Consider the following 24233-nt stretch of genomic DNA (forward strand, 5'->3'; position numbering starts at 1 on the left):
TAGTGCACTCTCAGCTTCTAACACGTATTAACATAATGTACAGCCTAACAAACGCCTCCATATGAAATCTGTATGCTCAATATATAGTCCAAGTAGATTATTGCAAAATGTATTCAAAGATGGTCATATTGCAATTATTAGAGGAATAATCAAATGAGACATTCCTTTAGACCTCCTAATTTGCTGATCTAGCCAGTTTGCTTTTGAGACTTGTAGAAAGAAAATGTTAGGGCAGGATCAGCTAATAGTAACACTATACTCTGCTCCAACCTACATACATTTCCGATTTTAAAGGTATGGATCAGACTTAGTCAAATATTAATATGTGACTAGACTATACCTAAATCATAGTTATAGGATTTGAATTAACTTGTGGGAATAAATCCTCATTGAAAAAAAAAAGCTGACATCACTAATATGATAGCCAAAGAGTTCACAGAATATACTCAAGAAGCTACGTTACTCATATGCAGTATAGAGCAGAGATGCACATATGGTCGATACATAGATGATATAATAAATTGCAATATCAACAAATCAGTACAAATATGATCGTATGATCCATAAAATAACCAATTTTAGATCTGAGACAAGGCATAGAGTAATACAGTAAATATATCATTTCTGTTGATTATCCTATTAGTTGCAACTAAAGACTTACAGTAAAACATATTTAACAAAGATGAATTTGAAGATGACTGTAACCAAGAAAATTTAAGATAGTCCACATAAGTGTGGGTATGTTTTTAATTATATACATATACACAGGTTTTTTTTCGTACTCAACAAAAAATAAGACCATAAACCAAAGCAATAGTCTGGTCTATAAGGTCACCCCTAGCATCAGGGAGACTGCTTACCCCACTTCTAATGCATCTTTGCTGAAGTGTATATCGTCCCATGAATGGAGGCCATTCTAGGGCACAAACCTTGCAAGGTTTTGAAGGCAGTTAGTCGATGCCTACTCGCTACTGCTCCCTGCACTCCAAGGTCCACTTATTCCAGGTGCCCTTAATTTCGTTTCCACCCTGTAGAGCCAGCCCTCCATATTCGCTAGTAGTTTCAGATCCTTTAGTTCCTTTAGAAGACAACTTTAATACCAGCTTTCCCAGCCAAGGACCGGAGTGCTCCATTACTAGCAATTCAAGTGCCTTCAACAATTGCTTTCTTATCTCAACATTGGGAGACCTCCTAGTGAATCGCCGATCAAAGCATCTTAAATCAACATGAAATTCAACATTTTATTTTTTTGATTCAGAGAGCATACATTTTCTTTTATAAAAGTAGTGAGTCCACGATCCATTACTCCTAAGGATTACATTCTGACCACTAGGAGGTGGTGAAGATTACCAAAACTCCAAGGGCCCTTAAAGGGACAGTATACTGTAAAATAGTTTTTCCCTTAATGTGTTTACAATTGCTTTTTTTTACCAACTGCAGAGTAAAAAATGTATGAAAATTTGCTTTTTAAGGTTTATTTCTGTATATTAAAGCTCTGATTTTGTGTTTTGAAGCCACAGCCTAATGAAATAGGTTGAGCTTGTAGGTATAATCAGATCTCATTACTGTATCACATTGTGCACATATACCTGCTTATTTATCTTATATCTGTCCTTAAAGCAGTCACCAATACTTTGAGAGAACAATGGAAAATCAACATTTTATTACCTTATCTCTGCTTTATCACACTGGGAGTGTAATTTCTTCTGCTGGCTTTGTTTACAAAGCTTATCTATAGCTGGTACGCGCGGCCACAAACTTTCAGACTAGGTGGGGATACCACATGCTAAATTAACAATTTCAAATGCCAATATAAGATTAAAGGAGCTATTTGTAAGCAATTTAATACACTCCAGCAGGTAAAGTGGATGATTGGGAACAAATTAAAGGGGAGAAATTTTTTGAGTAAACTGTCCCTTTAACACCTTTCCCACCTTACTGGAAACTAGTCTTGTCTTTGCCTCTTCAGGAGGAAGGTGAAGAATGGAGAGGTGCTCAAGATGTTCTTTTGTGAGAGGGGTTCTCGGACCAATTTCTCAGTATATTTATGAAAATCTAAGTAGTGCTCTCCAAATAATATATCAGCTTATGGCAGGGTTATAACACAATATATTTAATAATTATCCTTAAAATAGAAACCCTTAACCAACATGCAGATACTAGAAACCATACAATTAATATAAATACCTGAATTCTTTTATTTAGTTAATATCCATGAACATTTTGAAATATATTTGCAATACCAGAATATGACACAATATTATATACGTTAAAACCAACTATTAAGTTATGCTATCCTTCTTACAAAGCCCAGAAAAATGTACCTTAAAAAATCAGCCTTATTTACAAATAGCCTTTCATTCAGTTAACACAATGGGACTAAAACCTTTAACTTTTAACATCCAAGCAATACAATCCTAATGCAATATTGTTTAAAAACATCAGAACCTTCACAGGTAAATTACTAAGCCTACCAGATACAAATTTAAACAATAATACAATATACACTTCTGAATTATTATATATTTGCATAGATAAACAATTTAAGATTGGGATTAGTTTAACAATACATAGGCTATGAAATGCTAACTTGAAATATAAACTATTTCCTTAACTCTGCTACATACAGCAATAGTAAATGTTTACTTTAAATGCTTGCATACAAATAGGCAAGCTAAGAGCTATTCAAGGTTATGCAATACAATTTAAAAGCCCAATTTGCTCTTTCCAATTTTCCAATTGTAATTTAACTGTAGTGACTATGCCTATAACTTATTCTAAAACATTGCATGTAATTTCAATACTTTACCAAATAAACCAATTGATATCCAATATTCCTTAATAGGAATGTTTTCACCTCAGAATTTCCAATAAGTATAATTTTGCAGTCAATGAGAAGGGTAGATCAGCTTTGCTTGAGTAACTGGTATTTCTTTCATGTAATTAGCAAGAGTCCATGAGCTAGTGACGTATGGGATATACATTCCTACCAGGAGGGGCAAAGTTTCCCAAACCTCAAAATGCCTATAAATACACCCCTCACCACACCCACAAATCAGTTTTTACAAACTTTGCCTCCTATGGAGGTGGTGAAGTAAGTTTGTGCTAGAGTCTACGTTGATATGCGCTCCGCAGCAGGTTGGAGCCCGGTTTTCCTCTCAGCGTGCAGTGAATGTCAGAGGGATGTGAGGAGAGTATTGCCTGTTTGAATTCAATGATCTCCTTCTACGGGGTCTATTTCATAGGTTCTCTGTTATCGGTCGTAGAGATTCATCTCTTACCTCCCTTTTCAGATCGACGATATACTCTTATATATATATATATATATATATATATATACCATTTCCTCTGCTGATTTTCGTTTCAGTACTGGTTTGGCTTTCTACAAACATGTAGATGAGTGTCCTGGGGTAAGTAAGTCTTATTTTCTGTGACACTCTAAGCTATGGTTGGGCACTTTTTTAATAAAGTTCTAAATATATGTATTCAAACATTTATTTGCCTTGACTCAGGATGTTCAACATTCCTTATTTTCAGACAGTCAGTTTCATATTTGGGATAATGCATTTGAATCAATAATTTTTCTTACCTTAAAAATTTGACTTTTTTCCCTGTGGGCTGTTAGGCTCGCGGGGGCTGAAAATGCTTCATTTTATTGAGTCATTCTTGGAGCGGACTTTTTTGGCGCAAAAAATCTTTTCTGTTTCCGGCGTCATACGTGTCGCTGGAAGTTGCGCCATTTTTGACGTTCTTTTGCGACAAAAATGTCGGCGTTCCGGACGTGGCTTCATTTTTGGCGCCAAAAGCATTTAGGCGCCAAATAATGTGGGCGTCTTATTTGGCGCTAAAAAAATATGGGCGTCGCTTTTTTCTCCACATTATTTAAGTCTCATTTTTCATTGCTTCTGGTTGCTGGAAGCTTGTTCCTTGGCATTTTTTCCCATTCCTGAAACTGTCATTTAAGGAATTTGATCAATTTTGCTTTATATGTTTTTTCTCTTACATATTGCAAGATGTCTCACGTTGCATCTGAGTCAGAAGATACTTCAGGAAAATTGCTGTCTGGTGCTGGAACTACCAAAGCTAAGTGTATCTGCTGTAAACTTTTGGTAGCTGTTCCTCCAGCTGTTGTTTGTATTAATTGTCATGACAAACTTGTTAATGCAGATATTTCCTTTAGTAATGTACCATTACCGGTTGCAGTTCCATCAACATCTAATGTTCAGAGTGTTCCTGATAACATAAGAGATTTTGTTTCTGAATCCATCAAGAAGGCTATGTCTGTTATTCCTTCTTCTAGTAAACATAAAAAATCTTTTAAAACTTCTCTTTATACAGATGAATTTTTAAATGAACATCATCATTCTGATTCTAATGACTCTTCTGGTTCAGAGGATTCTGTCTCAGAGGTTGATGCTGATAAATCTTCATATTTATTTAAAATGGAATTTATTCGTTCTTTACTTAAAGAAGTACTAATTGCTTTAGAAATTGAGGATTCTGGTCCTCTTGATACTAAATCTAAACGTTTAGATAAGGTCTTTAAATCTCCTGTGGTTATTCCAGAAGTTTTTCCTGTTCCTGGTGCTATTACTGAAGTAATTTCCAGAGAATGGAATAATTTGGGTAATTCATTTACTCCTTCTAAACGTTTTAAGCAATTATATCCTGTGCCGTCTGACAGATTAGAATTTTGGGACAAAATCCCTAAAGTTGATGGGGCTATGTCTACCCTTGCTAAACGTACTACTATTCCTACGGCAGATGGTACTTCGTTTAAGGATCCTTTAGATAGGAAAATTGAATCCTTTCTAAGAAAAGCTTATCTGTGTTCAGGTAATCTTCTTAGACCTGCTATATCATTGGCTGATGTTGCTGCAGCTTCAACTTTTTGGTTGGAAACTTTAGCGCAACAAGTAACAGATCATGATTCTCATAATATTATTCTTCTTCAACATGCTAATAATTTTATCTGTGATGCCATTTTTGATATTATCAGAGTTGATGTCAGGTTTATGTCTCTAGCTATTTTAGCTAGAAGAGCTTTATGGCTTAAAACTTGGAATGCTGATATGTCTTCTAAATCGACTCTACTTTCCATTTCTTTCCAGGGTAACAAATTATTTGGTTCTCAGTTGGATTCTATTATCTCAACTGTTACTGGTGGGAAAGGAACTTTTTTACCACAGGATAAAAAATCTAAGGGTAAAAACAGGGCTAATAGGGGGGCGGAGCTAGCCACTGAGCTGACTAGACGTGTTGGTTCAGAGCTCCTGAGCTTGATAATTAAAAACAGTTACCTAAAGTAATTTTTGCTAAAATACAAAGGCAATTCATCGTGTACCTTTAGGGGTGAACGTTATAACTATTCTAAAGGGGTCTTTTTATCTCTTTCAACCCGACCTAGACGTCTCCCAGGAGCGGAGCAACTGCTGTGCTTTGTGCGGGGCCTTCCGCACTTGAGGAGAGAGCAGGCTTACTTTGACTCCCTCCCGGAGGGTTGGGGATCCACTCCGGGTCCCCTCACTGCCACCCAAGACTACTTGTCTCTCACCTGCAGCCTACCTCTGACTGCCGCTACCCAGATAGTAAGGACTGTTCCCGGCGAACCCCGGACTCCTTCCCCACCTCAGCCTGCAGCTTCATCCACCACTCCGGAGGGTCGGGGCTCCGCTCCGGAGGGTCTGCTGGGGTGCGTTGCCTTCCTCTGCCTGCTGCCACTTATACCTGCTCATCGCCGCTCCGGGGGGCCGGGGATCCGCTCCGGAGCGCGCTAACAAGGGTGCCGCCTGACTACGGGAGACTGCCTTCTACTTGAGCGCCCTGCTCGAAAGTGCCGGGAGGCCCCAGAGATCCCGGTGAGACCGCTTGCAGCAGCAGAGTACTCACCTCGTGCTCTCCTTCTGCAGCCACCAATACTGTGGAGCTTGTCGGGTGATCTGGAGATTGTTGCCTTTACTGGGCCCCACTGCTCATCAACCAGAAGGGGGTTAAAGGAAAAAAGAAAAGAAAAAAAAAAAAAAAAAAAGGGCGCGAACATCCGCCATCTTGGGCCTAAGGGCCCCTCTCCCCTGCAACCGGGCATTAGAAATAAAAGGAGGGAGAGTTTTTCACTACTGAGTCCCCACTTCAGCTTTGACGCAGCAACACACAGCGGATCACCAGCTCACTGACAGGGTAAGAGCACATTGGATCGCCAGACTATCCTCTTTCCCTACTTTTGTCCTGTGTACCAGTGTAGCCATCACTCTGCATATAAGGCCTTAACTGACTCGTTCATAGTACAGCAAGTATACTATATTTTCCCACGTGTCTGGCCCTCACTGTCCTGTATCTGGAATTAGACCCCCTCTGTATTCTGTGAGCATAGCCCTGCATACCCACACATCCACCACGCTCTCATCAAAGGGCTCTGCAGTGGTTTGGATTTCACAGTATAGGGAGAGACTAGCAGAGACTATTCCCTTTTTGCTTAAGGTGCTCATTCTGTCCATAGGTACCTACCTGCCTTGCTGATAAAGCTACCTAACTTTCCCACCCACCTGAATGCCTGGGGATCCTTTTACCTTGCTATTGAAATTAGGCTGTGTCCCCTTAGCACTCAGTGAAGATACTACTTTGCCTCATGTGGCCGTCCTGCCACAAGGCAGCCCAGGCTACAGGTCACTACAGACTGTATATATAAAGTGTATTGATCTGGAACCGTGATTGTTTGTGCTGCTGCGCCAGCTTATGATTCTCTGTGGCCCTTTGCACAGAGTGGAGTGTTTTAATTTATTTAAGTGCTTTGCCATAATATAACTTGTACGTCTCCCTTCCAGGACATGGGGACCCACACTGCTCAGACCCTAGCCTCTCCTGTCTGTTGACTGCACATAAGTTGTTTGCGGGGTAGGGGAGGGGTCAAACCCAGCCTCCTGCCCAGTGAGTGGATCGACAGGAGAGACAGACTCTGGTAGTGTATGCTTGCTAATCCACTTAAGTGCTCTCCATTTTTGCTCTTACTAAACCTTCCCCTTCGGACTCTCCCTTTCCGGCCTGCTCACGTAGGCTGGTCACCTCCTCTATCCCTTTTCCCTTCCAATAGGTCGTACCCCCTTTTCCCTGGGTCCGAGGGGGAATACCTTGTCTAGGCTTAACTATGGTTTTTCTTTGTCAAGCAAAGGTAAATAACAGTAGGCCCCACTGGGCCCCTGTTTCTGTGTGGGTCGGTGTCTTGAGCTAATTGCTCAGAGTTGCGGAGCAGTATTCTGCTCCTAGACACCGCCATGTGGAGATAGAGGTCATAAGTGGACGCCCGGCCCCACTCAGTCATGTAATACTAATTTGCAAGTGTATTTTCCTTTTCCCAATTTGTTAACCTGTAGGACCTGCATATCTCCCTAGCAATCTCTAAATCCCAGGCTTACCTGTTCAGAACAGGATCCTTTCCTGATTTAAAAATGCCTAACAACACTAAGAGACACTCGAAAACACCAGGCCAGGGGCAGAAGACGGTCCGAGACCACTTCACACAACCAAATAAACACCGTAATGAAGATCCTCTGGAAGATCAGAGTGACTCTGAATCCCTTGGGGATGGATCTCAACCCGACCTTACACCTCAGGTCCGATCACAACACCTGATTACAGAAGATACCCTCAAAAAAATGTTAGCAAATCAAACCATTTCCATAACTAAGGAAATTCAGCGCAATCACGCTGAACTCCGCAAGGACATCTCTGAGATTGGGGACAGAGTGGACTCCCTGGAGAGAAACCTTGCTACTGACCATACCAACCTGCTGGCATACTCCGAATCTCTTGCAGACCAGATCAGCCAACTGGAATTTAAACTAGCTGATGTGGAGGATAGGTCTCGCAGAAACAACGTAAGATTCAGAGGAATTCCAGAAGACATCCAGCCTGCAGAACTTCAAACTTTCCTGAAAGACCTATTTAGGGACCTGCTGGGCCCGACAGACGGATTCAATGATACCATGGAAAGAGCTCATAGAGCCTTACGACCTAGAACTGTCTCACAGAAGAAACCGAGAGACGTCATAGTCTGTTTTCATAGTTTTCCATTCAAAGACAAGCTCATGCAGGCGGCCTTCAGGAAACCGCAGATCTCAGAGAAGTTCAAAGACATACAGCTGCTACCCGACCTATCTGCACACTCTACAACACCGTAGATATTTTCAGCCGGTCACACAGATTCTCCGCAGGGAGAACATCAAATACAGATGGGGTTACCCTACCAAATTAATAATCACAAGGGACAATAAGTCATTTACGGTGGCCTCTCTGGCTCAGGGTACTGCCCTCCTGGGTCAATGGGGCCTTATGGCAGTGGACTCCAGGGGACCTCCCGCGACCCAATCTAAACTGAGAGTATCGGCCCCAGAGTGGTCGGTGAAAGAACAAGGATCGAAGAGACTTAAAACACTCCAGCCTCCAGATCCTACTCAATTGGAAACTCGGTCCTCAAGATAAGTGGCTATGGTTGTTTGCCACACCTCAGGAACCTGATAGGCTACGGAATGTCCACTTTTGCCTATTAGTTAAGTTTGCAGTAGGGCAGAGAAACTGAGATGGTTTGGCCCCACACACGCCCCTCCTAAGGTCCCTTAGGCCATACCCTATGGACCCATGTATGTTAGGGTTATGTGTTCAGAAATTTAATTATGATCATTGTTCTATCTTTACAGGTTTACAGGTCCACCATACTTCACAGGCCTGATACGACTATATATGTTTGCCTCTGCCTTTAATACCCTATACACTTTGAGGCTACGGAATAGGGTGGGTATTGTGCTGGCAATTGTAACTACTAATTGTATGGGACCGCGTTCCACCACTTCACTACAGACCTAGGTGCTTTCTACTACCTTTACAGCTAACGCAATATACCCGGCATTAGTATTTACTATGCCTGGGGTCACACGGACGTGACGTGGTGGAATGTGTTCCCTCTTCCCCCCCCAACTCTTGGGGGTTACACCAATGTAATACTGAGTGGGGCCTACATAGACTTAACCATGCACCTGTATAATCATATTTGTCTCCATTCTATCCTATATACTATGGTTATGTGTTTTGACCCTATTGCATTTACTGTTCCTTGTCAGGTTTCCATGTTAAAATTGATGTTTTTGTTTAGGTTATGCCCTTAGCGGGCGAACAGGTTGATACTCAATCACTTGCACTTTTGTTTACCTTCTTATTGCTTACTTATATAGATATTGGAGTGGGGCTGGCCTTCCAGCCCCCCTCGTTACACATTCGCTCTTAGCTCCCCCCCCCCCACTGGTTAACCCACACCAGGGTTCCAACTAGGTGGACTATTTCCACCTGTGCTGTCAGTACATTTCCTTTTCACGTGCTAACCACTTCCCCTAATTCCCAGCCCCCCCACACCTCCCACAGAGAAGGGGATCTAGGTTTCCTAAATATCTCCCCTGCCCATTTACTTTCCTGAACAGGAGGTAGAAAATGTCCCGTTTACGACTATTCACACATAACTCCAGAGGCTTAAATTCCCCCTACAAGAGGAGCTTACTCTCCCGTATGCTGCGTCACCACAATCCTGACGTAGTGTTTTTACAAGAGACACACTGGCTGTTAACCTCCCTCACCAGATTCCACTCTCGATCGTACACGACCATTGAGTGCTCCTCATTTACAAAGAAAGCTAGAGGGACTGCTATCATGATTCACAGGGGGATAGCTTATGAGGAAATCCAGGTGCTAAGAGACCCTCAGGCCAGATTCACAGTTGTAGTATGTAAGCTAGACCACGTCACACACACCCTTGTCTCGATCTATTTACCCAACTCCCATCAGCCTGCTTGTCTCAGGAAAATTCTGAGATTGATTGACCAACATAAACAAGGCAGAGTCATAATAGCAGGGGACTACAACATGATTTTGGACACTGACCTTGACTGTAAGACGTTAAACCCAAATAGGCCCTCTCCCCAACTGACCCTCCTCTCTACACGATTCAAAGCAATCATGTCCGAGTTTGGATATTACGATATCTGGCGTTCTCTACACACCATGGATAGAGACTTCACTCATTTTTCCCAGGTCCACAAAACCTATTCTAGGTTGGATCATATTTTTTGCTCGGCCGGGACTTTGGATTCAGTGCTCCAGTCCAATATCCCTCTATGCCCATGGTCTGACCATGACCCGGTACTTGCGGACTTACAACTCAGTGATCCTTGTCCCCACAAAAGCAGATGGTCTCTCCCACGTAAGATACTAGCGGACATCCCTTTCAGGGAGGAGTTACGAAGAGATCTTATAGATCTCATCCAACTCAACGATAACGGCCAGACCGCCGATGACACACTTTGGGGTGCCATTAAGGCGGTAACCAGAGGCTATATCATCCGTGAGCAAGCCCGCCTTAAGAAATTAGCTGGCCTCTCCCTAGCCCAAGCCCACTGTAGACTAAGACTACTGGAATCTGCTAACAGAACCAAAGTCACGGAAGCATTGTCTTCTCAGATCTCAGCGGTGCGCTCACATATTAACCATCTAGAATTGCGACGTACCCAAGAGAACCTCACAAGGCTTAAACAGATGTTCTATTACAAGGGTAACAGGGCAGACACACTGTTGGCGAACAAACTACGCCTTTTTCTTATCACCCCACTTCTTGGCTATTCGTTAAACTGAATTGTGGGTGTGGTGAGGGGTGTATTTATAGGCATTTTAAGGTTTGGGAAACTTTGCCCCTCCTGGTAGGAATGTATATCCCATACGTCACTAGCTCATGGACTCTTGCTAATATGAAAGAAATGAATTTATCAGGTAAGTTCTTACATAAATTATGTTTTTTCTGTATTTAAGTGCTGTCTAAGTCTGTTTAACATGTCAGAGCCTTCAGATAGACGTTGTTCTATGTGTTTAATAGCCATGGCGGAACCCCCTTTACATTTGTGTTTAAAGTGTGCTAAGGTATCTAAGCATTTTAAAGACCATGCAGTGACACTTAAAAATGTTGCACAAGATGATTCTTTAACGGAAGGTAATGAGGATAGTCCACCTTCCTCTCCCCATGTGTCGACACCAGTTACGCCCGCGCAAGCGATGCCTAGTAGCTCTAGCGCATTGGCCCCTATTAGAATGCAACAATTAGCAGCAGTCATGGATAATTCCCTTGCGGCTTTTCTATCCAAACTGCCAGTTTTTCCTTAAAAGCGTGATAGCTCAGTTTTAAGAACAGAGGATGAGCAATCAGAAGCTTTGGATGATTTATCAGTTGTACCCTCACAACACTCTGAAGTGGCAGTGAGGGATGGGCTGTCCGAGGGAGAAATTTCTGACACAGGAAAGGTTTCTCAGCGGGCAGAATCAGATTCCTTAGCGTTTAAATTTAAGCTGGAACACCTCCGCGTACTGCTTAATGAGGTTTTAGCTACGCTGGATGATTGCGACCCCATGGTGGTCCCAGAAAAATTGTGTAAAATGGACAAGTTTCTAGAAGTCCCTGTATACACTGATGCGTTTCCGATCCCGAAGAGGGTGGCGGATATTGTGACTAGGGAGTGGGAGAGACCAGGTGTACCTTTTTGTCCCCCCCCCCTATCTTTAAGAAAATGTTCCCCATAAATGACCCCAGGCGGGACACGTGGCAGACGGTCCCTAAGGTAGAGGGAGCAGTTTCATCACTAGCCAAGCGCACAACCATACCAATAGAAGACAGTTGTGCTTTCAAAGATCCTATGGATAAAAAATTAGAAGGTTTACTAAAGAAAATATTTGTTCAACAGGGTTTCCTTCTTCAACCGATTGCCTGCATTATTCCTTTAACTACTGCAGCGGCTTTCTGGTTTGAGGCGCTGGAGGAGTCGCTCCAGAGAGAGACTTCATATGACGAAGTCATGGATAGAATTCATGCTTTAAAGCTGGCTAATTCTTTATCACAGATGCCGCTTTTCAATTAGCTAAGTTAGCGGCGAAAAATTCTGGTTTTGCCATTATGGCGCGGAGAGTGCTTTGGCTCAAATCATGGTCGGCTGACGTGTCGTCCAAAACAAAATTGCTAAATATTCCTTTCAAGGGAAAGACCCTTTTCAGACCCGAGTTGAAAGAAATTATTTCGGATATCACTGGGGGAAAGGGCCATGCCCTCCCAGAAGATAGACCTTTTAAGGCCAAAAACAAGGCTAATTGTCGCTCCTTTCGCAACTTCAGGAGCGGCCCTGCTTCAACCTCTGCAAACGCAAAGCAAGAGGGTAATGCTTCACAGCCCAAAGCAACCTGGAAACCCTTGCAGGGCTGGAACAAATGTAAACAGGCCAAGAAGCCTGCGGCTGCTACTAAGACGGCATGAAGGGGTGGCCCCCGATCCGGGACCGGATCTGGTAGGGGGCAGACTCTCTCTCTTTGCTCAGGCTTGGGCAAGAGACGTCCCAGATCCCTGGGCATTAGAAATCGTTGCTCAGGGATATCTTCTAGAATTCAAGGACTCTCCTCCAAGGGGAAGGTTCCACATTTCTCGTTTGTGTTCAGACCAGACAAAGAAACAGGCGTTCTTACGCTGTGTAGAAGATCTACTAAAGATGGGAGTGATATATCCAGTTCCAATTGCAGAACAAGGACTGGGTTTTTACTCAAACCTGTTTGTAGTTCCCAAAAAGGAAGGAACTTTCAGGCCAATCCTGGACCTAAAAATTCTAAACAAATTCCTCAGAGTTCCATCATTCAAAATGGAAACCATTCGGACAATTTTGCCGATGATCCAGGAAGGTCAATATATGACTACCGTGGATCTAAAGGATGTGTACCTACTTATTCCTATCCACAGAGATCACCAACAGTTCCTAAGGTTCGCCTTTCTGGACAAGCATTACCAGTTCGTGGCCCTTCCTTTCGGGTTGGCCACTGCTCCCAGGATTTTTACAAAGGTGCTAGGGTCCCTTCTAGCGGTACTAAGACCGCAGGGCATTGCAGTATCACCTTACCTAGATGACATCTTAATACAAGGCCAAGGCTCATATGGACATTGTTCTGGCCTTTCTAAGGTCTCACGGGTGGAAGGTGAACGTTGAAAAAAGTTCTCTGTCCCCGCTCACAAGGGTTCCCTTCCTGGGAACATTAATAGACTCGGTAGAAATGAAAATATTTCTGACGGAGGTCAGGAAGTTAAAGCTTTTAACTACTTGCCGAGTTCTTCATTCCATTCCTCGGCCTTCTGTAGCTCAGTGCATGGAGGTAATCGGATTAATGGTTGCGGCAATGGACGTGGTCCCTTTTGCCCGAATTCATCTCAGACCACTGCAACTGTGCATGCTCAAACAGTGGAATGGGGATTATGCAGATTTGTCTCCTCAAATCCAACTGGACCAGAAAATCAGAGATTCTCTTCTCTGGTGGTTGTCTCAGGATCACCTGTCTAAGGGAATGTGCTTCCGCAGACCGGAGTGGATCATTGTAACGACCGACGCAAGTCTGTTAGGCTGGGGCGCGGTCTGGGGCTCCCTGAAAGCTCAGGGCCTATGGTCTCGGGAGGAGTCTCTTCTTCCGATAAACATTTTGGAACTGAGAGCGATATTCAACACGCTCCAAGCATGGCCTCAACTAGCGGCGGCCAAATTCATCGGTTTTCAGTCGGACAACCTCACGACTGTAGCGTACATCAATCATCAGGGAGGAACAAAGAGCTCCCTAGCGATGAAGGAAGTAACCAAGATCATTAATAGGCGGAGGATCACTCCTGCCACCTATCTGCAATTCACATCCCAGGAGTAGACAACTGGGAAGCGGATTTTCTAAGTCGCCAGACTTTTCACCCGGGGGAGTGGGAACTCCACCCAGAGGTTTTTGCTCAGCTGACCCAGCTATGGGGCATTCCAGAATTGGATCTGATGGGGTCCCGTCAGAACTCCAAACTTCCTCTTTACGGATCCAGGTCCAGGGACCCCAAGGCGGCACTGATAGATGCTCTAGTTGCGCCTTGGTCCTTCAATCTGGCTTATGTCTTTCCATAGTTTCCCCTTCTCCCTCGGCTGGTAGCCAGAATCTGATAGCGCCTGTGTGGCCACACAGGACTTGGTATGCAGACCTAGTGGACATGTCATCTGTTCCACCTTGGACACTGCCATTGAGGCAGGATCTTCTAATTCAAGGTCCATTCAAGCATCCAAATCTAGTTTCTCTGCAACTGACTGCTTGGAGATTGAACGCTTAATTCTATCTAAGCGTGGGTTCTCTGAATCGGTTATAGATACTCTGATCCAGGCTAGAAAGCCTGTCACCAGGAAGATTTACCATAAGATATGGCGGAAATATCTTTGTTGGTGCGAATCCAAGGGTTACTCGTGGAGTAAGATTAGGATTCCCAGGATATTGTCTTTTCTCCAAGAAGGATTGGAGAAAGGTTTGTCAGCTAGTTCCTTAAAGGGACAGATATCTGCTTTGTCTATCCTGTTACACAAGCGTCTGGCAGAAGTACCTGACTTTCAAGCATTTGCACAGGCTTTAGTCAGAATTAAGCCTGTCTATAAACCTGTGGCTCCTCCATGGAGTCTTAATTTAGTTCTTTCAGTTCTTCAAGGGGTTCCGTTTGAACCTTTACATTCCATAGATATTAAGTTATTATCTTGGAAGGTTTTGTTTTTGGTAGCTATTTCTTCTGCTCGAAGAGTTTCAAAATTGTCTGCTTTGCAGTGTAATTCACCCTATCTGGTGTTCCATGCAGATAAGGTTGTTTTGCGTACCAAACCTGGTTTTCTTCCAAAAGTTGTTTCTAATAAGAATATTAACCAGAAAATCATTGTTCCTTCTCTGTGTCCTAATCCAGTGTCTAAGAAGGAACGACTATTACACAATCTTGATGTGGTTCGTGCTTTAAAGTTCTATTTAAAAGCAACTGAAGATTTCAGACAAACATCATCCTTGTTTGTTGTCTATTCTGGTAAGAGGAGAGGTTAGAAAGCGACTGCTACCTCTCTTTCCTTCTGGCTGAAAAGCATCATCCGATTGGCTTATGAGACTGCTGGACAGCAGCCTCCTGAACGAATTACAGCTCATTCCACCAGAGCTGTGGCTTCCACATGGGCTTTCAAGATTGAGGCTTCTGTTGAACAGATTTGTAAGGCAGCGACGTGGTCTTCACTGCATACTTTTGCCAAATTTTACAAATTCGATACTTTTGCTTCTTCGGAGGCTATTTTTGGGAGACAGGTTTTGCAAGCAGTGGTGCCTTCCATTTAGGTTACCTGACTTGTGCCCTCCCTTCATCCGTGTCCTAAAGCTTTGGTATTGGTATCCCACAAGTAAGGATGTATCCGTGGACTGGATACACCTTGTAAGAGAAAACAGAATTTATGCTTACCTGATAAATTACTTTCTCTTACGGTGTATCCAGTCCATGGCCCGCCCTGGCATTTAAGTCAGGATAAAAAAAATTTCGTTTAAAACTACAGTCACCACTGCACCCTATGGTTTCTCCTTTTTCTCCTAACCGTCTGTTGAATGACTGGGGGGGCGGTGCCTGAGGGGGAGCTATATGGACAGCTCTGCTGTGTGCTCTCTTTGCCACTTCCTGTAGGGAATGAGAATATCCCACAAGTAAGGATGAATCCGTGGACTGGATACACCGTAAGAGAAAGTAATTTATCAGGTAAGCATAAATTCTGTTTTCACGCCAGCATCCAATTACAAGTCAGCTCAGCCAAAATCTGTCTCTCTATGTTGCAAACGCCCCAAACGGAAACCTTGTCTCGGATTGGTTCTTTGAGATTTCATTTTTAAAACAGCCAAAAAGCCTTCTTGTTGTAGTTCTCGTATGGCAACACCGGGTGGCAGCATTACAAACAGACACAGCAATACATTCAGCATGACAATACATACAAAATTATTTAACCAACATTTTTAGACAGTGAAATATTTCTTTAAAGTGTGTAATAACCGCCATAATTTCTTGTATTAATCTCTCCCAATATTAATTATAGATGGAGCAGCATCAGATCAATTTCCTGATCGTTTTGATATGAAACATGATTTTTTTTTTTTTTTTTTTTTTAATATTACATTATATTAAAAGAATTATGCTGCTAACTATTTTGAAATTAATGGCATTTAAACATCTGTCACATATGTATTTACACAATTTCAACCTATTTCACATTTCCAATAGTTCTGCCTGCATGCACTCCTCTATGATCCATCTGAAAAATAGAAAATTTGTTATATATATATGCACTTCAAATATGGGATTATTAAAATGGTTACTTAATCTATACTAATTCTGAATTTATTTCCTATATAAATATCCCATGCAGCAAAAATCTATTTAATATAATGTGTTTAATTTCAATATATATTCATGTGTTTATATTTATTATCATATAAAAGACTGTCATATATCCATTAAAATATATATTTTCTTATAATGCTGAAGTGTATTCTACTTGCCTATCACATAGTTGTTTTAAAATCACAATGGGAGCCATGTGCTTTCTCAGTGTTATCCTTCCCAGACTCTTCGTCTTTTACTCACCACATGGGGTCTTTTTGTACCTGAGAGTAATGCTGATATTCTCACAAAGATGTCACTTTAAACTAGACTAACAGTTTCCTCTGTGAGGAGTAAGGAGTTTATCACATATTTCCACTTTGAAAAACAAATGGTATCCTGATCTATGCATCAAAATGCTGTTTTTTTTAACATAGCATGAAGTGGGCTTCAAAGGCTATGTTAATTCTCAATTATGGTAAAACATGTTTGTATTTTCATCTAGTGAGCAAATGCTTTAGTGTCAAGCCTTTGGAGACATCCTGTCTGTAGTTTAGTCCTGAAATGTTTATTCAAACTTGTGGGGGTTTTGCAAATCAAATCTTGACATCAGAATTTAAACCTCATTCCAGTAATTTCTGATAAAAATATGGTTTCATACATAAACACATTTCCCTGTCCTATTGACATATATATATATATATATATATATATATATATATATATATATATATATGTGTGTGTATTTACCTGTGCCCTGACAAATTTAAGGCCCAGTTCCCCTCGGAACACTACCGGTCCTCAGCGTCGTCCTGTTGGTTCTATGTTATACTCCACATATTTACATCCTCTGCAGTCACGTGTACAGCACTGGATTGGCTATCTACTGGAAGCAGTTTTTCTCTGCTTGTGGTAAGTCCAGTAGTGTGAGTGCCAATCAAGTAAGTGGGGGGTTGTTATTTGACACCGGCTTAGTCTGTAGGTTATTAGCAGGTACTCTTTTATGGGTATATAATAGCTTGTGGACCATTATGTCAGGCATTTTATGTGACATGCGTATGCATGTCCCTTATGTTTACCCTGTGTATTTTGTTTGCTCTAGTGGAAGAGATACATTAAGTTATTATTCTTATTGGCACACACCGGCTTATTTTAATGCTTTTTAATTGTAAGAGCATTATTTCTTATTTTCACGTCTTTACTTGTTAATGTGCTTCAGCTTATTTTTGTGCCTCTACTTATTTGCATGTGTCGGCTTATCGCTTATATGCTTTTTCTTTCATGTAGTTGGCAAGAGTTCATGAGCTAGTGACGTATGGGATATACAATCCTACCAGGAGGGGCAAAGTTTCCCAAAACTCAAAATGCCTATAAATACACCCCTCACCACACCCACAATTCAGTTTTACAAACTTTGCCTCCTATGGAGGTGGTGAAGTAAGTTTTTATGGTTTCTTCTGTGATAAGCGCTTCTTAGTGTCAGTATATGGCCGGGTTATAATACAATATATTTGATAATTATCCTTTAAACTGAAATCCAATAATATACATATACCAAAGCATAAAATTAATATAAAGTTCCTAAGTTCTTTTTATTAGTTGATATTTATAGACACACTGAAATATATTTGTAAAAAACAGAATATGAGTCAAACTAAACAGTGTTTAAACTGTTGCAATACTCTTTACAAAGCAAACCAAATTGTAACTGATAACTAACCTTATTCACAATTGAATTTCATTTAATTAACACAATAAGATTCCAAGATATTAGCTACTAACATTTAAGCAATACAATCCGCTATGTAGTCACAATTGATTCTAACACAATTCTAATTTAAAATATCAAAATAGTATCTATTATTTGTGCAAAAACCAATTGTCCTTTGCTAATTTATCTAAGTTGAAATAAATTCTTAATTACTTACAATTCAAACCAATTCCAAGATATATCTATATATCTATATATCTATATATATATATATATATATATATATATATATATATATATATATATATATATATATATTGCAAAGATAAATTACTTAGCATACAAAAGACAAACTTAACACTATACAGGACTATGAAACACAAGTTTAAAATACTGATTGCCCCTTTAAATCTATTAACTACAATTTGACTATGTTCTTACCAATTACCATTGTTTCAAATATTAAAAATTAGAACAATCATACATCACCAATTTGAGTCAATTTGTAGTTCAGTCTTTTCCAAATATCGCTAGATCATCTCATTTGAAGGAAAGTTATTGCATAGATCAAGGTTAGTTTTCAGTTCCTTGCTTAAATGATTGTGTCCCCAAGAGAATGGCCGCCAGGTACGATCACTAGTGAAAGCAGATAAAAAAAAAACAACTCTTCTTCTATAAGATACGACGAGTCCACGGATTCATCCTTTACTTGTGGGATATTATCCTCCTGCTAACAGGAAGTGGCAAAGAGCACCACAGCAAAGCTGTCTATATAGCTCCTCCCTTGACTCCACCCCCAGTCATTATCTTTGCCTACTCTAGGTACTAGGAAGGGTAAAGTGAAATATTCTAGAACTGAGGGCGATCTTCAACGCGCTTCAGGCGTGGCCTCAGCTGGCTTCGGCCAAATTCCTAAGATTCCAGTCGGACAATATCACGACTGTAGCATATATCAATCATCAAGGGGGAACAAAGAGTTATCTAGCGATGATAGAGGTTTCCAAAATAATTCGATGGGCAGACACTCACTCTTGCCATCTATCAGCAATCTATATCCCAGGAGTGGAGAACTGGGAGGCGGATTTTCTGAGTCGTCAGACTTTTCATCCGGGGGAGTGGGAGCTCCATCCGGAGGTGTTTGCACAATTGATTCATCAATGGGGCACACTAGAATTGGATCTGATGGCATCTCGTCAGAATGCCAAACTTCCTTGTTACGGGTCCAGGTCAAGGGATCCTCAAGCAGTACTGATAGATGCTCTAGCAGTACCGTGGTTGTTCAACCTGGCTTATGTGTTTCCTCCTTTTCCTCCTTTGATTGCCAGAATCAAACAGGAGAGGGCTTCACTAATCTTGATAGCGTCTGCGTGGCCATGCAGGACCTGGTATGCAGATCTGGGGGAAATGTCATCTCTGCCACCATGGACACTGCCAATGAGACAGGACCTTCTCCTTCAGGGTCCGTTCCAACATCCAAATCTAGTTTCTCTGCATCTAACTGCTGGAGATTGAACGCTTGATTTTATCTAAGCGGGGATTCTCGGAGTCGGTCATTGATACCTTGATTCAGGCTAGAAAGCCTGTCACTAGGAAGATTTATCATAAGATATGGCGTAATATCTTTATTGGTGCGAAGCCAAGGGCTACTCATGGAGTAAGATCAGGATTCCTAGGATTTTGTCCTTTCTCCAAGAAGGATTGGAGAAGGGGTTATCAGCTAGTTCCTTAAAGGGACAGATTTCTGCTTTGTCAATATTACTACACAAGCATCTGGCAGATGTCCCAGACGTTCAGTCGTTTTGTCAGGCTTTGGTTAGAATTAAGCCTGTGTTTAAACCTGTTGCTCCGCCATGGAGTTTGAATTTAGTTCTAAATGTTCTTCAAGGGGTTCCGTTTGAACCCATGCATTCTATAGATATTAAATTTCTATCTTGGAAGTTCTGTTTTTACATGCTATCTCTTCTGCTAGTTTCTGAGCTATCTGCATTACAATGCGACTCGCCTTATCTTATATTCCATGCTGATAAGGTGGTTTTGCGTACCTAACCTGGATTCCTTCCTAAGGTTGTTTCTAATAAGAATATTAATCAGGAAATTGTTGTTCCTTCTCTGTGTCCTAACCCTTCTTCTAAGAAGGAGCGTCTGTTACATAACTTGGACGTGGTTCATGCCTTGAAGTTTTGCTTGCAAGCGACCAAGGATTTCCGTCAAACATCTTCTCTGTTTGTTGTCTATTCTGGAAAGCGTTGAGGTCAAAAAGCTACGGCTACCTCTTTCTTTTTGGCTGAAAAGCATCATCCGTTTGGCATACAAGACTGCTGGACAGCAGCCTCCTGAAAAAATTACAGCTCATTCTACTAGAGCGGTGGCTTCCACATGGGATTTTAAAAACGATGCTTCTGTTGAACAGATTTGTAAGGCTGCGACTTGGTCTTCCCTTCATACCTTTTTACAAATTTTACAAATTTGATACTTTTGCTTCTTCGGAGGCTATTTTTGGGAGAAAAGTTCTTCAAGCAGTGGTGCCTTCTGTTTAGCCATCTGTCTTGTCCCTCCCGTTCATCCGTGTCCTGTAGCTTTGGTATTGTATCCCACAAGTAAAGGATGAATCCATGGACTCGTCGTATCTTATAGAAGAAAAGTAAATTTATGCTTACCTGATAAATTGATTTCTTCTATGATACAAGTCCACGGCCCGCCCTGTCAATGTAAGACAGATTATATTTTTTTTATTTAAAACTTCAGTCACCTCTGCACCTTATAGTTTCTCCTTTTTTCTTCCTATACCTTCGGTCGAATGACTCAAGGGAGGAGCTATATAGACAACTCTGCTGTGATGCTCTTTGCCACTTCATGTTAGCAGGAGGATAATATCCCACAAGTAAAGGATGAATCCATGGACTCGTCGTATCATAGAAGAAATCAATTTATCAGGTAAGCATAAATTTACTTTTTCTTGCATTTAGCTATTCCTTATATAATCATTGATAATCTTTTTCGTTCACGCCCACGGTGCTTGTCCCTTCTCATTGGCTCATTTTGGAAATTTATGGTGGCTAGGAAATTGCATCTTTGTTAACAACCAATTGTCTTTTGGCTGTAATTCTTGCATCACAACACCGGGGGCAGCATGACAAACAGATTAATTTAACAATTTCTAGACAGTAAAAACATTTCTTTAAAATGTGTATTTAAAAATGCTATAATTTCTTTATATTAATAAGTTACATGTTCACACGTATTGGACTGTCACATTTTTCATTCAGTTTATTTTAATATGAAACATCAGTATTATTTCTAATATCATATTATTATTATTATCTTGAAATCTATTTAAAAATAGCATTTGGTTATTTCTTCCTTTTATTCATATAAAACCACAGCATATTTCACATTCAGTGTACTTCATCCTGAATATATAAATTGATGCCCATGACCAATTGTTGTCTGCAACCAAAGAAATAATTGTTAGTAAGCATTCATATGTCTATTTTCAATATTATCAATGTAGTTATTATTCAATACAGCAATTATTTATTTAATATAATATGTCCCAGATGAATACATATATGCATATTATTTGTTATTTGAGTATTTCAAACTCAAATGAAAAACTGGCATAATTTCTTTTGCAAGATTTATTTTTATTTATGCCATACAGAGACTTTAAATGCCAATTTGTCTGGGTTCTACACATGGGAAACTCCGCAGGGGATAATTTAAACATAGGTGACAGTCATTTCTTCAGCCAAGTTTCAAAAGAAATACAGCATTTTTCTGACATTGCCTGTATCACTGCATGGGGTCCTTGTAATCCAGGCAATGAAATAGATGCTCCCTTTCAAACAACTTAAAACTTATCTCAATTAGGATGTGTGTCTTATCTCTGATCTAAGGCCTGGAATATACAGCTATACTATCTTTTTGAGACAATCTGTCCTTCTTTGAAGTGACCCTTCTAAGATTACTTTGAAAGCAATTTCTTTGTTCTCTCTGAAATAACTTAAATGTTATCTTTAATCAGGATATAGTGCAGAACCTTGTCTACAACAGAGGTTGGTGGTCTAACATTTGATCATCATGTAAATGTTAATTTCTTCTATAAGATAAGAGTCCACAAATTCATCCTTTACTTGTGGGATATTATCCTCCTGCTAACAGGAAGTGGCAAAGAGCACCACAGCAGAGCTTTCTATATAGCTCGTCCCTTAACTCCACCCCCCAGTCATTCTCTTTGCCTACTCTAAGTACTATAAATGGTAAAGTGAAAGAGGTGATAAAATTTTAGTTTTCATTTTCTTCAAGCAAGAGTTTTTTTATTTTAAATGGTACCGGTGTGTACTATTTTCTCTCAGGCAGCAGATGAATGAAGACTTCTGCATGGAGGCTGATGATCTTAGCATTTGTCACTAAGATCCAGAGCAGTTCCCACAGAATGGCTGAGGAGTACTTAAGAAACTTCAGTGTGAGGAACGTTTTTCATGCTATAAGCAGTGAGGTATGTTCAGTAATTTTTTTCTGGAGAGACTGTGGTATTTCAGAATTGGCTGACAGTATCCCCATAAGGGTAAGCTGTAATCCTAAAAGAAGAGGGGTATTACTAAACTTGCATATAGGAGCTAAGAAAAAATGGTTGACGCTGAGTTTGAATGTTTGTGGGCAAACGTTTATTTAACTGGGAGTGCTGATAACGTTTTTGGCAGGAACATTTTTGATGCTTTAATGAGAGGGTACACTTGGCTTCTTTTTGGGTTTAAGAACCCACATGGCTAGTTTGAGACCGCTCTGGTGTGGTTAATTTTGGGCTGAGAGACATCGAGTGAGATGGGCGGGGCCTATTTTTGCGACTCAGTTGCGCAGTTGTATTTGACAGGCAAGCTCCAACTCCGGTGGGCCCTTGTGAGAGTATTGGGCCAAATCGAAGCTTTAACCCTGTTTTCCAGATCCCTGAGAGCAGGTAGGCGCCACAGCAGGGTTGTGGCGAGGTGCAGGGGGTGTTTTTTCCGAATTTAAACGTTTATTAATTATCCGTTTTTTACAGTAAGGGTTAAGTGTTCCTTTCCTTGTGGGGCAAACTTAGCTGCATAATTTGAATACTTATATAAAAAAATTGAAACGATTTGATTTTGCAAAACGTGTATGCTTTTTTTCTCTTAAAGGCGCAGTACCGTTTTTTAAGATAATTTTTTCACTAAAAGTGTTTTCAAGCCTGTTTGTGGTCATTACTAGCCTGTTTAACATGTCTGACATTGAGGAAAGCCAATGTTCAATGTGTTTGGAAGCAATTGTGGAACCCCCACTTAAAATATGTCCCTCATGCACTGAAAGGGCAATAAATTGCAAAGAACATATTTTAGCTGATAAAAGTATGTCGCAGGATGACTCTCAGTCAGAAGAGAATCAGGTTATGCCATCTAATTTTCCACCAGTGTCACAACCATTAACGCCCACACAAGCGACGCCAAGTACTTCTAGTGCGTCTAATTCTTTCACCCTGCAAGATATGGCCGCAGTTATGAATACTACTCTCACAGAGGTTTTATCTAAACTGCCTGGGTTGCAGGGGAAGCGCAGTAGGTCCGGTGTGAGAGTAAACGCTGAGCCCTCTGACGCTTTATTAGCCATCTCCGATGTACCCTCACAATGTTCTGAGTTGGGGGTGAGGGAATTGCTGTCTGAGGGAGAGCTTTCTGATTCAGGAAAGATGTTCCCTCAGACAGACTCTGATATGACGGCTTTTAAATTTAAGCTAGAACACCTCCGCTTGTTGCTCAGGGAGGTTTTAGCGACTCTGGATGATTGTGACCCTATTGTAATTCCACCAGAGAAATTGTTACTAAGGAGTGTGACAGACCAGGTATTCCGTTTTCTCCCCCTCCTACTTTTAAGAAAATGTTTCCCATATCAGACACCATTCGGGATTCGTGGCAGACGGTCCCAAAGGTGGAGGGAGCTATTTCTACCCTGGCTAAGCGTACAACTATACCTATTGAGGACAGTTGTGCTTTCAAAGATCCTATGGATAAAAAATTAGAGGGTCTTCTAAAGAAAATATTTATTCATCAGGGTTTTCTTCTGCAACCTATAGCGTGCATTGTTCCTGTAACTATTGCAGCTGTGTTTTGGTTCGAGGCTCTTAAGGTTGAGACCCCATTAGATGCTATTCTGGATAGAATTAGGGCTCTCAAGCTAGCTAATTCTTTCATTACAGATGCCGCTTTTCAACTGGCTAAATTAGCAGCAAAGAATTCAGTTTTTGCCATTTTAGCGAGTAGAGCGTTATGGCTT

This window comes from Bombina bombina, chromosome 2, assembly GCF_027579735.1.
Source record: "Bombina bombina isolate aBomBom1 chromosome 2, aBomBom1.pri, whole genome shotgun sequence".
Classification (NCBI taxonomy): Eukaryota; Metazoa; Chordata; class Amphibia; order Anura; family Bombinatoridae; genus Bombina; species Bombina bombina.